Genomic DNA, 16,957 nt, shown 5'->3' with positions numbered 1-16,957 from the left:
ATGTGGTTGCATAACGTGCGACCCTTTTATGCAAACAATTTAAGGTTTCGCCATTGCAGCAAGGCACACACGCCATGCTTTTCGTAATCTTCTTCTGCAGTGATAGTACACTGCCGGCAGGATGCAGAGCGCAATAACAATGCGCGCTGCACTAAGGACACAGGATCTCCCGCACCTTGGTGCACCAGTACTTATAACCCCGTGGGAACAGCACACAGCCAAAAGCATGGTTACATGCATTTCAGAAATAATTAAAAACCTCCACTTTTCTTGGTCAAAAATTTTCGCAACACCAGCTCGACCAGGAGGGAAAGACACCATAGCTCGTTGTTGTAGCTCATACTGAATGCAATAGAGCGCAAGCAATGCATAGATTGGCGATGGTAACAAGTGCACTACTACAGAAGCATACGTTTGCCTGTCAAGCAATTTTTTGCCGTTTTACGCACACACTTTATACCTATATTCATCAAAGCTGTCATTTATCTCCACGGGATGCTTCTACTAGTACTTTCACACATATGACTTACAGGTAGCACTGAAAGGCAAAGAACAAAGTGCTTCCACGTCGAATAATGTTTCAGCATTTACGAACAAAACAGCATGTGTAGCTGTGCGTGCTGTTCAATATATAAGCATGCACTATTTCCTGAAATATATGTATGCTCCATTTACTGCCAGTGACCTGCTTATACCCAATAATTTAGTTTATTTTAGTTTATGTGCTTGCATTGAATATTCCACAGGCATGGTAAGTTAAGCTACCAGAATAACAATCAACTAGTCTAAGGTTACCTAATCGAACAAAATCATTGTAAAATTTGTGACAAAATGTCAGAAGAAAAGTATTTATTTCATTAAAGAGAAATGGTTACATAATAATATTTGCACATTTTAAAAGTAAAAAAGGAAGATAAGGAGTAAAACCATACCAATACAAAGACATAAGCACCGAATAATGGCACAGGCTTGCTCAATTAAATTTTAAGCAGAACAGTTTTTTTAAATAACCTCACTACGAACTATCACGTTTTCATTCGAAAAGCACTGCATCTTATTATAAAGCACAAAAATAACCGGTCACATAAGTAAGAACAAGTCTGAGTGTGTCTTGAACACAAGGATATAAAGTTGGGCGGGTTGGTTGGGCGGGTTGGTTGGTTTTTTTTTTCCCCAATGTGACATGTGACATCTGCAACGTGCCTGTTTCCGATATGGCTGTGTGCAACTTAGCTGTGTGCTTTTCTTTCTTTTTTTGTCGGCCTATAATAATGTGTTGTTGACTTACACAAATTTATGCAAACCTGCAATTTTGATGCTTGTTTTTCATCTGTACCCCCCCCCCCCCCACTGTAATGCCTGAATGGGCGCTGTGGGTACTAAATAAATAAATAAATAACATGATCTTGGATTGTAGCGCGAAGTGACACGGACACAGACTAGAAGCAGACAGGATGAGCGCTAACTCTCAACTAAATATTTATTGCAACGAACATATATATATATATATATATATATATATATATATATATATATATATAGGTGACTGCAAGAAACCGCAGCACATCTAAATGAATATTGAATACATAGTAGTAACAGGAAGACGACAAACAAAAGCCATCAGCCATCAACTGCGTGGCAAATCTGAGTGCAAGCTATTCTCTCATCAAGTATACCTGTAGGCATTGCGACCAATGTGCTCCCAAGATGCATGAGGCATTAGTCATTGCAGAGTTGTAAGGACATGACAATCCTAGGATGATTATGTTCTTGAGGCTTTTTTCCCCACTTTCCATCTTTTGAAACTAGTATACTTGTCATGAAAACAAAAATTCTACAACTGGCGTGTGATAAGTTTTGCGTCTTATTTCCTAGCAGCTCATTGAAAAGAGCCACGATGAGAAATTCAAATGCTGTTACCTCATCAGACATTCAAATTTCTTAAGCACAAACAAAACCAGATAGGCATTAGAGCGAGCATCACTTAAATACATTACACTGGTTTAAAGTTATTGCACCACTTTGTGCCAGGTAAAAATGTTAGAAACATCAAAAATGTTAAGATTCTACGGCCAACCGTGAAAACTAAATAAAAAAAATCATTAAGCTTTCTTAAACGGGTACAGGAGCTTTCCAAATGGCCGTCTTGGTGATGGACACGCAGATAGATGAGCAGCCATTCCACTGAGACGAGGATGTTGAGGGTTTCGCATGGAAGTCTGCGAGACACTGCAGAGTAGTTCTTGGTCCACATGAAGGAGGTTGCTTGCATACACATCTGGGCCACCATACTGAATGCATGGTGTTACCGGAACCTTTTCCCCCTGCACTGTGGTAAAAAGCATGGTTAAGTTTATACGATATTTAATATGCAAAAGAGGTGAGGCATGCAGACAGGACACGAGAGTAGAGAAGTGAACACGAACGCGAAAAACATGAAAAATTTCATTAAATTGTTTTATTAGATAAAATTTTTATACTATGTGTCATTCATTTGAGGGTTCATAACCGCAACATATTAAATATATAATCAGGTAGAATTATCAGCTTGGTCAGTTTGTACAAGCTCGTTTGAGGCAAGAAATCAAGTTTTACAAACACAACCTCAACATTCTTGATTGAAAAAGGAACACCTCAGATGACATGCAGTCCTGTGAGTGGGAATTTCACAGTTCAAGAAAAACAAATTAAAACTCACAGACCGATCTTGAAAAAAGGAATAAGCAGCTGCTACTGCAAAATGCGAATTAATTGACAGGTTTTAGTAGCACAAGGGCATCTTTGGCCAATGAGCGCCAAGTCTATACTGCAAAAGATAAACTTAGTGCATCTTTACAAAGCAAATATATAAAGATGACTAATGCCTCTCTGCACTACAGTTGCTTTGCTCTAGCGTGGTCATTTTAATGCATGCACACGTACATACACACGCTACACCCAAGTGTAACAGCTGCAGAATTAAAATTGGGCAGCAACAAAGTCGCAACCTTTAACCATTGATCCCAAGCTCTAGTAGTGACTGGAGGTAGTACCAATATCGCCAATGATGAGTCGCAATCTTTCTGCCCAATGTTATGCTGCTCTTATTGTCAAAGATGAGTTACAGTCGGCATTGAGGGAAAGCTGCCCTCAAGAGCAGCTCTTATTTTTGTGTTATTTCTAACCAGAGACCAATGAAGTAATATATTTTTAGAATGAAAATGACACCGAAAAATTGAGTACGTAAGAAATTTGGAAAATTTGGTACATTTTTCCGGAATTAACTTGGGGGTTAACGGCTAAAGCGACAATCCAGAAACTAGAACAAGTTTTGACATGTTTGCTACCAGTGAATGCTAGAAAATATGTTGGCATTCTGTAGTTTTGTCCAACAATGCAAAAGGGATTCTTAATAACTGAGGAAATAAATGGAAAAGTATCATGAAGTATATTTCATGAACGTAATGCAGTATCACTCAACTTCTGTTACTATATAATCTCCACTTGATTAACCTGCACTTTCTGAACTAGTTCAGGAGGTGCTGCATTTCACTACTCATTCCACCAGTTCAACGTGGCAGCAACTGCACGTTGCTATTTGTTTTACTTAGTGCAGGCTTTGTACAGGGCGAGTTCACAGCATTCCCTGCACTTGGCCGAAAGGTAGTGCATGTTTACGCAGCAGGTGTGGTGCCGCTTCTGCACGAGCGAGGTGCAGAAATCAGTTTCATACAATTGCTAGAGGGAACTCCGACGTTAGTGTCCACAGGAGATCAAACAAGAACGGCTGTACCAGTATGGAAATTATGGAAAGTACATGGATTCGCCTAAACTTCGTCTGCTTGGCTTCAAACGGCTTTGTGACTTTGTAAACTAGTCATTTTCAACAATATACTGTGTAACATATAAATAAGCATTAAAATCGTCCGACGACAGGATTCAAACACAGGAACTCTAGAACAGAAGTCTGATATTGAAACCATTAAGCCACGGAGGCATGTAACGACAAGCGAGTGCAACGCCCTGATGAATTTATCGCGGGCATACCAGTGCCTTGAGACTCTTGGCGCCTTTCGATTTGGCCACCTGGACAAGCTCAATCGTTGCAATTAATAGCAATTGTGCGTGTTGGCGCCGTCTTCTGCACTTCGAAGAGTATAGACTGCGCTGAAATTTACAATAAGATTTATATAGCGTATAATATACGAAGCCACAAGAACGTCTGAATTCACAAGCACGAATATCAGACAAATCCATGTGCTTCCCGTCATTCCCATGGTGGTACGACTGCAGCGCCAGAGCTCCCTCTAGTAATTACTGTAAGAAACTCTATGGCAGAAATAACCGAAGTGCCTCGCATTTCGTTCTGGAGTAATAAACTAAGTTTTGCTGGTCCCATAAATCTTACTGGTCATTAATTCCAAGTTTTAGTACAGTCACGTCTAGTAGACAATTGTGGTATTTTGCATAAACATTGCAAAGCCAACTGTGATGAATGTTCACTCTGGTAAATTGTTTATGATCGAGTAGCATAGACTACTGAAGCAATCTCTGGAAGGCAAATAAAGTAATTTTCTTATTAGCAGCCTTTAAACAGCATTCGAGCATATGACACATGCCCCTCAGATATGCAGATAATATTTCCTTGACTCAGCAAGAAGCGATGCTTCATGTTCCACGAGGCTACTTCTATCAAAGCAGTACTGGTGCTCTCTAAAAACAATGCCAATGCAGATGATCCAAATATTTTTCAGGGGCAACAGTTATGCCTGAAATCAGGCTAGATTAGTTTTTTTAAACACATGCTCAGACCATGTTAGAAGTGCTTCTTAAAATCCTCCTATTTATTAGACTAGTCATATATCTGTACACAAAGGCTACTAATTAGGTCCCATGCTATATCATCATCTTAAAACTTCACTTCGTAATACATATGCTGTGATAAGATTTGAGACCACATTGAGATGCTGAACAAGGTGAATTCAGTATTTTAAAATGAAGCTCCTGTTCTTCCAAACGAGAAGAAAGGCTACTGAGGGTCAAAATTTTTCTGAATCACAGCTGGAAGATGCCAGGGAAGGCACGTGGAAACTTATTTGTAATTTTCTATTTAAATGTAGAAATGATAAAGGGAAATATAAATGGTCAAAAACAACCAGGCATGGGGGGAGAACGAACCTACAGCCTTTGCATTAGGCATGCGATGCACTAACCACTGTGCCACCGAGGCAGCATTCAACCGTCCACAATGGCCCCTCAGATTGTCGACGCTCGAACACGGCCGTAGTACCACAGTGGTTAGTATATCACATGCGTAATGTGAAGGTTATGGGTCCGTTCCCGACCCACAGCTGGATATCTTTTAATCCACTTTCACTTACCTAGAATTTATCACTTCTATACTTCATATAAAAAACTTAAAACATGTTCCTGTATGCTTTCCTTGGCCTCATTATCTGCTGGCTTCTTCCAGTTCTGTTACTTCCAACACTTATACATATTCTAATCTGGTAAGTAAACAGTTTTTCGTGATGCTGGAATGCGATATAATACATTATTGCGGGGCCGTGTTATGTAGAATGCCTTACATTGCCCAGGCAAGGTGTATTAATGTCAATCTGAAAAAAAAAAACAATTCCCACTCCAGGCAGAAATGCTGTGTACTGCTGTGTGCAACAGGGTTTAACGAAAACAACTTGTTCAGAAATAAAGCCACCAAACAACGAGGAAATATGAAAACTAGATGAAAATTTGTGCAGTTGCATGTTAAAAATTTAGCACAGCAACAGATGAAGACATAATGAAGGAAGCGCGAGGATGATTTATTTTGGACACACGAGGCAATATACTTGAAAAATGCGTATGAGCTTACACGTGGAGAAATATTGTTTATGTAGCAGCTAAACTACGAACAGGCCTAGAACACACTGATACAAGGTGTCGAGCATGTAAATCTTATCATGCCCTTAAGTCAAAGAAACATGGCTGTTTCTCATGATTCGCTACACATGGCTGGCTCACAACTTAGCCACTTCTATATATGCCTTGTAATTACCAGGTGGTCTGTATGACATGTGCAAGCTTTAAATATGTACAAGTGCCACGTAGCTGGACAGCACCAAGGTAATGTCGTTTGCCATCGTTTTGAGGAAGTGAAACCAATTTTTGCATTTTTCCTAATTAGGTAATTAGTTATTAAAATTATTTAACTGCTGAATTATATTCAAAGCAAAAGTGTCAGTGCGAAAATTGTAGAGCATCCTGAAAAATTCCCAATCCAGCTTTCTACTGCTCAATAGGTGCAACACATTTTTTTTTCAGGCTTGAAAGAAGCCAGTGAACACATGCAAGAAGTGCCGTGCAACTAACCGCTCGTGCACCTGAACACCGTTTGGCTCCTCCTTTCATGCTTGAAAAAAACTTTTTGAAAAGAATATTTTAGAAATCAATTAATTATTATTGACTATGTTTTAGGCAAAATGCATGAAATAGTGTGACTGCCACCTCCATTTTCGGCGACATGAATTGACTCCATTTTCATGTCCAAATCCAGCTATACATGGTGCGTGTTTTGAGCTGGTTCTGTAATTTAGGCTGGTTTTGACTAATTGAAGCTTCGCACCCTAATAATGCAGTCAGCCTAAAAAGAAATTGGTACATAGACGGTCGCTGTCAGTACTCCATACTCTTTTAACTTAGTGCAAAGTGCTTGTGAGCCAACAAGTTGGTAGTTCTAAGCAGTATTTCTCATTTTGACCTGGTGTTACAGCCCACTCACTATGATGCCATGCTGCTCAGTCATGCTGGTCCCAGCTTCAATCTAGGCCATGGCAGCTGCCCTCCAATGAGGGTAAAATGCAATAACGCTTATGCACTTAGATTCAGGTGTACATTAAAGAAGGCCAGGTTCCCAAAACTTCAGGTTGTGACTTTGGAATGTAAAAGCACATAATTTAATTTTAAAATCTAAAGGTGCTTTATTAGGAGCAGGGGCATCATGTTGAGCTTTTACTGCACTGCCATGGCACCAAGAAGCTCCAAGTAAATAAAAACAATTTCTTAGACAATGTACATATCTTGCAAACATTTACAAACACTTCTCTGCATGCACCTCTGTTGCTGTTATATTTAGATCCGTATGCCAAGGCGGGTTATGATGTTAGAACATGTTTCAAACTTGTTTTTTTTTTATCGCTTTAAAGTTGTTGGTTATTTTGCATCTCAATGTGTCGAACGCACATTTCAGTGCATCAATTTCTTCAGAAAGTGCACTCCTCTTTATTTGTGCATGCAAAAAGGGTTCAGAAGAACTGCTTTCTGAAAGTCTGTATAACAAGCAAAAACCAATTCTATGTAGGCTGCACAAAGAGAAAGGATTGGTTTGTAAATATGCTATTTAGTTCTTAAAAAAAGAGGCAGCTGTCAGTATTCTGTTCCAAAGTAAAGATTGTCCCTACCTGGCTCTGCTTCATTTTCCGATGTTGATGTCAACTGATAGGCTGCACTTTGGCGATGTCGGGTGTGCTGTCAACAGGCCCAAGGTCGATCGACATCCTCACCAAAAGTCGAGTCCAAACGCTATAAAAGAAATATCTCATCATTTTGCTATCAGTTTTGTCATCTTGCGTGTTTCACACACGGCCGTCAGTGAAATATTTCGTCACTTGGATACTGAAAGAAATTCAAGCATTTTCTGGCAGCCAAGCTGATGATGATGATGTGTGGTGTTTTATGGCGCAAGGGCCAGGTTTGGCCAAAGAGCGCCATGACAAGTGGTAATGTTGACGATGTATTATGGAAGATGTGACTTGGCTGTAAACTGGCCTAAAAATTGTCGCTGTAAAGTGCGTAAAATCTACGTGCTATAAAATTATGGCGATGACTAATGACGAATACTATGAACATTAAAATCCATCGTGGAAGAATGACGCAAAATATAAAATATATAGGATGGTAAAATAACTTGGAGCACTGCTACCTCGCCAGAGCCCTTGAAACACAAGGACCTAGAAGCATGTGCTATACGAAAGAGCTATCACAGCGGCATCCTCTGAAGAGAGGACCGCAGCGAAGCTGAATACACAGTAAATGGAGAACATTAAAGAGCAAATGCAGTTGTTACATTAGATTGATCAACTACAGCAGAAATGGAAAATAAATCAGTGATACTGTGTCTGTTGGCTTTGAATGCGAGAAACGTAAAAACAGGAACTTGCAGCCACGCCACTTTGAATTTCCCGCGTTAGCTACACCTCACAAGTTTGGCATCGTCCGGTACTCGGGGATAGTAACCGCTTAAAACCAAGATGAACGAGCGTCGGCATAAATTAACAAGATACTTAACCGGGCAATATTGGCGCATAAAACAACTCACGTAGCGAAGCTACTGTCAATTACCCGATGACGCATCTCCGGGCGGTGCGGTTTGGGCGAACAATTCAAAAAGGAATGAGAGTTTCACTTGTTTCAGGCCTACTAAGCTAAGACAGAATTTGAGTTTCTTACTAAACTATACTGGATATTTACGCTCCGAATAAAACGCTGGAAATTTTGTTACGTCACATTGCATACGTATGAAAGTGAGGGAATTGCTTTTATTGTATTCTGCCCAGACGGCATGTAGCAGCTACCACTCTCATGCAACAAAAGCATGAAAGTGGTACTCGTGACACCGAGAACAAACATAAACAGCGCCAATGTTACGCCCTTTGGAGTTGGAACTAAGCACGATTAAGCCAGTTAGTTTTCTAGCTTTCATAACGCCATGAACACGACCAAACATCGAGCGAAACAACTCTCTGCTCTCAAAAATTGTTACCGCTTGTATTTATATACCTATCGCTGCCACAAGAAAAAGTCAATGGGCTAGCTGTCCACAAGCCGCAGATTAGACTGACAGCAACATATTACGGTAACGTAAAACAATTTCAACGCTGACTTAGCAGCCGCGGTGTGCTCTAAGTGCCAAAGTTCTCGTTTGCCGCTCTAAATTCACACCATGATGACGGGCGCTGCATCTTTCACATGAAATATTGCACGCTTTGCTCCGGAGCTCAATAGGAGGGAGAAACGCATTTGCACGTACCTGAAATCCGCATGCCGGAAACCCGTCGACGCTTCCGAGAACGGGGCGCACAGCCATACACACCCGTACGGCGGCTTGACTTGGACGTGAGGCACTTCTATCAAACATTTCACATGCGACATGTTTCACACCGATTGCGCGAACACCAGAAAATGACGCAGGCCGCATTGCGACGCCGAGCAGACGCGCATCCACCGATGAGCTATGTGCGCGGATTGCAGAGAACAAAACCATACAAAACGTTAGGCGCGAGAAGATGGCGGCTCTCGTAGCGGAGACGAAGCGGACAAAGCAGTGACGCGCGAATGAACGTTGCCAACCGTTGGTTCCGCGTTATGCCGGCGGTGGCGGCTTTAGTGGCGTGTGTTGCGGCTGTCTAATCTTTTATTTCTTTTCCCCAAACAGTATAGCTAAGATCAGTTCTTTGAATTTTTAACTGTGTCATTTGGCATTATCTTTGTCTTTTTATGTTATTAAGCGGCCAATTATGGCTTCCCAGGTTCGCGAGCGCCAGCTTCGCGCGCAAATCTCGGAGGCCATAAGACAACTCAGGAAATGCCGTTCTTGTCGTTGTTAACGTTTCATCATCGTTTCTTCAACTGAGATAGAGAGGTAGTGTCCCCACTGGTGTCCCTTTTCCCGGGGTCGGGAGGGGGCGATCAAGACGGCATCGCTCAGCGGGGGGCGGGGTAGTGGGGTTGGTGTTGGTTCTTATCGCGAAATTCGCGAACCCTGCGATTTTTTTTATAACGTAAGCATTTCTATACTTACCCAACAAGAAAAACCATCCGTCCATCAGTCCGTACCGCACGATATCTTTCAATATAGAACCCGCAGCAGCGAGTGAATTCACCTACGTGCTAGCTCTCGCTTCAACGCGACCGAAGTGGCGAAAACACTGCGCTCACGAAGCTTTCAGCTTATGTCGCACTATGCGCTTTTCGCATATCACTTTCAAGATAGGTGTACGCGCGTCTGTTTTCAAAGCGAAGTAAACGGTGAGAACACAGCGCGTGAAGTTTTCAGCAGTGGGCACACTCTGTCCACAATGCAGTTCGCTTTTAAGATACGGTTCGCACGGCCGTGCCACAAGCAACCGCCGCCGGAGAACGGTTGATAATGGTTCGACGCGGATGAGGAGGGCTAAAGAGCGATACCGGCTCAAAACGAACGGAACGTCACCAGCGCGCCTGGCCCCGTCACCTGCAGTACTTTGCTTGCGCCGCCGACCAGAGAAGCTCGTGTCGCCGCAGCGCTGTCGCTTATACTTGTCGGATCAAGTCTCATAACATTAATAACGACATGGACTGCGTGTAGATGAGGAAGAGTCACAATGCTCACGCGCACTTAGACAAATGCGAGAGGAGTTCCTGTGTGATTTTTTTTTACCGGAAATGTGCAGTCAGCGGTGGGACCCAGAGTTGACAATGCCTGTAAGAGGGGTGCCAAACTTTTTTTTTTTTTGTGAGAGTCTTGCCCAGCTCCCACAGATCGGCTCAAGCTAAGACTTGCTGATGGCTGTATGTGTTTTTTTTGTTGTTGTTGTTGTCGCATGCCCTCGAACCGCCACGAATCCTACAGTGTAATGACATTAGAGCAGTATTCACGTCCAAAGGGAAATGCAGCCGGTAATTGGGCTGCCTAAGGTTTGCGGCCCGGCGGCAGCTGCCCTCCCGTCCCCCGTTTCCGTTGACAAGTTAGGGGGAGGGGTCTAGGGCAATCTTACACCCCCCTCCCCACAGTGGCGTAGCCGGAAATTTTTTTCGCGTGAGAGAGGGGGGGGGTCCCAATTGACCGTGGAGGGGGAAGGAGCGGGGCCATTGCCATAGCAGCGAAAATTTTACTGTTAGTGAGCGTTACAAGTGCCCGGCGTGCCCCACTTGGCTGCGCCGCTACTAGCCCCCCACCCCCCCGCAATCGACGTAAATCGAGCTATCAGAACGTGCATGACACGTATGCATGACATAACATGAATGACATGCCGCGAAGCTAGCATGGATGTCGTCACATCATCAACATCATCATCAGCTTATTTTGACGTCCATCGCAGGACGAAAGCTTCTCCAGCGATCTCCAATACCCCTGTCTTGTGCTAACTGGTTCCACGTGTCTTCAAGTTTCCCAATTCCATCACGTCCACATTATTCTCTGCCGTCCTCGACTGTGCTTCCCTTCCCCTAGCACCCATTCTGCAACTCCAATAGACCAGCAGTTCTCGCCCTTACGCATTGCAATGTCTGCCCAGCACGACTTTTCCCTCTTAATGTCAACCACAATATCAGCTATCCCCCTCCGCTCTCTAATCCACATCGCTGTCTTCCAGTCTATTATCGTCATGCCTAATAATTTTCATTCCATCGCTCATTGCGCGGTGCTCAACGTCTTCCCAAGCTTCTTTGGTAACTTCCAAGTTTCTGCCCCATACGTTAGTAACGGTAGAAAGCAATGGTTAGCAGTAAGCTCCCTGGTCATGATTTAGTAATGCCTGCCGTAAGCTCTCCAGCTAATTTTTTATTTTTGTTAATTTCCTTGATCAGAGGCCCCTGCGAGTAATTAACCTCAATAAACGTATTTTTGCGCAGGTTCTAGAGGCTGACTGCCGACCATGACATTCGTTCTCTCGCCAGGCTGCGGAACATTACTTTTCTCTTCTGCATACTAACTTTCAGTCAGACTCTTACGCTTTCTTCGACAAGGTCCTCAAACGTTTGTTGCAAATAGTCTGCAGCGTTGCTGAGTATGCCAATGTCACCTACAAACCGTAAGTTGGTGAGCTATTTACCGCTAGCCCTCACTCCTAACCATTCCCAGTCGAACTGGTTGCACACCTTTAAGTATTCAGTGATAGCATTGTAAATATTTTGCCTTTGATCATATGAAGCCTTTTGCAGATATCTGGCTATGCAAAGTCTGCGCGTTAGTGTCATCCGTTCGATATCAACATTCGTGGGAAACTTCATTTTTGACCACTGTTCGGAGCCAGTGCGCTGCTGCCTAGATGTCCCGATCTAATCATTCCAGCTACCTAATCCAAGCGCAAGTAGCGCGCGTTTCATGTATAGCCAATATCAACGCCTTAACTGGCAATGTTCATTTATCATATACTGTAAGCTTGTTCACTTACTCCCTTATAATTAGGGTGTAAATTAGAAAGACTGGGGTGTTCCAAGGGTGTTTTCTTGTTGAAGACCCTTTTCCGTTAAAAAAGGGTGTTTCAAGGGTGTTTACAAGGGTGAAAAGATTAATACACCCGCATTACACCCATAAGGGTGTGAAAATTTTAAGAGTGTAGCATGCATACCTTGATTCAACTTCCATAACAATTGATTCAGCGGAACGTGATGGTGCGTCGGATTGTCCTTATCACTTTTGCAGCCAAACGCACTGCGCTACCTGGTGACTTTCTATCCCTCCACGAGCGAGCCGCGCATGCGTGTCGATGTCGAGACAGCACGGCGGCGGCGGTGCTGTTGCTATCTATGTTCGCACGTATAATGCGCCCCTGTTAAAGTGCCTGCGTTGCGTACAGGCAGCCTGCACTGTCCAGAAGGCGCTACGACGTTTTTCCTTTTCCGCCCCAGCGTCGCCAACACCGGCCGCTTAGAGAGGCGATGACAATGATGCGCCATTCCAAACGATAGCGGCTCAGTTTTCGTCGCTCGTCTGGGTGAGCTTTGACTAGATCGATGTCGCCCCGCAGTGGTTGCTTAGTGGCTGTGGTGCTGCGCGTCTAAACACGAGGTCGCACGCGGGCGCTGCTTATATATATATATATATATATATATATATATTGTGGGCATCTATAAGCTACGCCTTGTCATCTGCACATGATCATCATCATGTGGGGTTCATATGGCGCTCTTCATGATCGCTTGTGCGGCTCGCGCTTGTGTGATCCGTGCTTTGGGCGTGGTCGGTTCGCCGCATCTCCGACGCGTAATAAACGTCGGGATAACTGCTGCATCACAAGTGGTGGAGTGTGCTTTACGGTCCTGCGTCCTCTGACTCCCCGCTGAACCTCCTGGAGCTTCGATCAGGTCGCCGATTGTGCCAGCTGTCCGCGAGTATGTCGCAGGACGAGCCAACGGGCAGTTCTACTTCAACCATCTCGGCCTCGGCTACCCCAGCCTCTCCGTATTCGATTATCAGTGGGCACCAGCGTGATCCCCATCTATTTGCTGGACTTCGCGGTGAAGACGTCGAGGATTGGTTGGACGACTATGACCGAGTGAGTTCGGCTAACCGCTGGGACGACGCGTCCAAGCTACGTCACGTCGCCTTTTATGTCACTGGAGTAGCTAAGACATGGTTTTTCAACCATGAGGTTGATTTCACGAACTGGAGTGCTTTCAAACAGCACCTCCGCCAAATCTTCGGCACACCGGCTGTTCGTTCCACCCTCGCAAAAAAGACGCTCGACACTCGCAAGCAACAACTCGGGGAATCTTATATGTCGTACATCGAGGATGTGCTTGCTCTTTGTAGACGCGTGAACACGGCTATGACCGAATCAGACAGGGTTCGCCATATCCTCAAAGGCATCGGAGCTGTCGCTTTCAATGCCTTAGCCATCAAGAACCCCGCTACCGTCGCTGATATCGTCGCTACTTGCCGGCGCCTCGACGAACTCGAATCAGTACGGTTGCAGCCAGACACCACTGCAATCGCTACCGCCGACGACCCCACGTTACGAGCAATGATCCGCGCAATGATTCGTGAGGAGCTACAGTATCTTGGCTTCACCGCAGGGCCTATGGCTTCTCATGTATCGGATACCAATCTGCGAGGCGTTGTCAAGGAGGAATTGGCGTCCATGGCTGGTGCAGCGTACACGGACCCTCTAACCCCTCGGGCCCTACCAACGTACGCACAAGTAGCCACCGTTACTACAGTCATCGTTCCACCGATGCCTCAAAAACCAATGCCGGCCCACATGGCTTCCATGACTACCAGCGCACCTACCCAAACCAGCTATCCGCAGTGGCGTCCTTCTCGTCCCATCTGCTACTACTGCGGCTATCGTGGCCATATAGCACGTTTTTGCCGCAAGCGCCAGCAAGACGAGCGTCGCGGATATGACGCATACAAACGGGATGGCTTTTCGCCCTGAGCTACATTCCAACGTCTAGGGAGCCTGCCTGACCAACGCCGTCCTTATGCTCCACCGCGTGGCCGCTCTCCATCACCTACTGTAGCATCCGAGACGGTTTCGACGTATCGTCCTGCGAGACGCCGCTCGCCGTCACCCCTTCGCCGCTCTACGTCCCCACTTCGACCTGCTTCTCAATTCGCCGAGCGTCGTCCGGGAAACTGAATTATGCAGCTTTTGGAGGAAAAGCTGCATCGAACGTCAGGACAGAAATTCCTCCATCGCGTCCGTGCAATATGATATTGGTTGTAGTAGAAGGGTACAAGTCGAAGCTTTGATAGACACTGGTGCTAGTGTTTCCGTTATTCACTGTGCATTGTGTTCGCGCCTCCGGAAAGTTACGACCCCCTATGATTGACCTACGCTACTCGCTGCTCAAGGAGCCGCCATTCGACCTACCGCCATGTGCACTGCTCGTATTTCCATTGACGGACTTCTGCATTACGTGCAATTTGCAGTGCTAAGTTCGTGTGCCCAGCAGCTCACATTGGGATGGGATTTTCTTTCTACGGTCTCCGCCTCCATCTGCTGCGGGCAACGCGTTCTCCACATGACCGACACGACCTATTCACTTCTAGCAGATGACGCACCACTTCACTTGCTTGCTGCAGAAGATACCGCGCTACCACCTCTCCCTCAAAGCATTGTTACTATCACGTCTGATGTCATTAACAGCGGCGACGTGCTCGTATTACCATCTGTACGCTGTCTCGCAAGAGGGATAGCCTTTTCATCAGGGCTGGTTCGGTTTAATCATGGCTCTGCACTTCTCTGCGCTACAAACCCGACATCCGAAAAGATTCGCATCCCTAAAGGCACTACATCGGCTTGCGCCACTGAATCGCAGTCTCTCTCTGTTATTTCCTTTAAAGCAGCTTCCTCTGAAATTTCTTGTACTGGACAGGTGGCATCTCCTTCAGCTCTTGCAGCTGCCATCAGTTCCGACCTGACACCTTCGCAGTCGCAACAGTTGCTTGCTTTGCTCCAAAAACATGAAGCTTCGTTTGACGCGCATTCATCTTCGTTGGGAAAACGTTCGATTACAACGCATCGGATAGAGACAGATGGCACATCCATCGTGCGCCGTAGACCGTATCGCGTATCGCTAGCCGAGAGGAAAGTCATTGACGAAAATGTCACCGACATGCTCCAACGGAACATAATACGCCCCTCTGCTAGCCCTTAGTCATCCCCCGTTGTTTTGGTACGTAAAAAAGACGGCTCTGTTCGATTTTGTATCGACTACCGAGCACTGGACAAGATCACACGCAAGGACGTATACCCTATGCCGCGAATAGACGATGCCTTGCATTCCCTGCAAGGTGCCGAGTACTTCTCCAGTCTCGATCTGCATTCCGGCTACTGGCAGATACCTATGCATGAGGACGATAAAGAGAAAACGGCGTTTTCGACACCAGACAGGCTCTACGAGTTTAATGTCATGCCTTTCGGCCTCTGCAATGCGCCCGCAACCTTCGAGCGCATGATTGACACCATTTTTCGTGGCCTGAAGTGGAAGACTTGCTTGTGCTATCTGAACGATATTGTTGTTTTCTCGTCAACCTTCTCTCAGCACCTGAAACGTCTGGATGAAGTTCTCACGCGCCTTGCCAACGCTGGACTTCAGCTAAACACCAAGAAATGCCATTTTGCGAGCAAGACGATCAAGGTATTAGGTCAGATTGTGAGCAAAGACGGCATTCGTCCAGATCCTAACAAGGTTTCAGCAGTTCGGCACTTCCCTCGTCCTGAAAAGACCAAAGATGTGCGCAGTTTTTTAGGCCTCGCTTCCTATTTTCGCCGATTCATATGAGACTTCGCCTCAATAGCGTCACCTCTGCACAAATTACTGGGTTCTAATGTTCCCTTTGTGTGGTCTACCGAATGTGGATCAGCGTTCGCCCATCTGAAGCGCGCTCTCACATCTGAACCAGTACTTCGCCATTTTGATGAAGCTGCTCCTACCATCCTGCATACGAATGGTAGTGGTCACGATATTGGTGGCATTCTCCTACAGCGAGACGACACTTTAGGTGAGAGGGTCGTCGCGTACGCAAGTCGCGTTCTCACAAACGCCGAAAAGAATTACACCATTGCGGAGCAGGAATGCCTAGCTATCGTTTGGTGTGTGCAGAAGTTCCGACCTTATCTCCACGGCCGCCACTTAACCATAGTTACAGACCATCATGCATTATGCTGGCTTTCGACGCTGAAGAACTTGTCTGGACGACTTGGTCGGTGGATGCTTCGTCTGCAAGATTACGACTTTACTATAACCTACAAGTGCCGAAAAAAAACACCAGGATGCAGACGCGCTTTCTCGCTGTCCGCTTCCTATGACACCATACAATGGACCTCCAACTACCATCCGTGACAAGCTTTCGCACGACCCCTCTTTACATGCTTTCTTGTTGGCCACTGTAGAGGAGATGCCTAGACATGACAACAGATTCTTCCAATCTCAGCAACATGCAGACTCTTACTGTCGGCGCATCATAGACCACCTTCAAGGAGCTTCGCGCCCGCCTAACGGCCGCCTTCGTCGACAGCTGATCGACAGATCGACAACTGCGTCCTGTACCGTCATGTCTATTACCCTGACGGTTAGGAGCAGGAAGAGGAGGAGGAGGAGGAGAAACATTTATTTAAAAAAAGAAAGGACAAGTCGGCGTCTTTCTGCTTGTGCGGGAGGCGCCCTTAGTCCAGGGCTCCTGCGGCTCTTGCTGTCTCCCGGGCCTGCCGCA

General features: G+C 45.3%; 1 long non-coding RNA gene across 1 annotated transcript; it reads right to left on the bottom strand.

Moving 5' to 3' along the window:
- Positions 1-834: 834 nt before the first annotated feature.
- LOC142565856 (uncharacterized) lies at positions 835-9,299 on the bottom strand. The gene is made up of 3 exons (XR_012824891.1): positions 9,065-9,299; positions 7,437-7,557; positions 835-2,329 (listed from the first exon to the last, which is right to left on the bottom strand). It is a non-coding gene; the product is annotated as an uncharacterized LOC142565856 (long non-coding RNA).
- Between the last annotated feature and the right edge of the window lie 7,658 nt (positions 9,300-16,957).

The sequence above is a fragment of the Dermacentor variabilis genome, unplaced genomic scaffold (genome assembly GCF_050947875.1).
Source record: "Dermacentor variabilis isolate Ectoservices unplaced genomic scaffold, ASM5094787v1 scaffold_12, whole genome shotgun sequence".
NCBI classification, from domain to species: Eukaryota; Metazoa; Arthropoda; class Arachnida; order Ixodida; family Ixodidae; genus Dermacentor; species Dermacentor variabilis.
The sequence above is the reverse complement of the archived record's forward strand: the minus strand, read 5'-3'. Positions and strand labels throughout refer to the sequence as shown.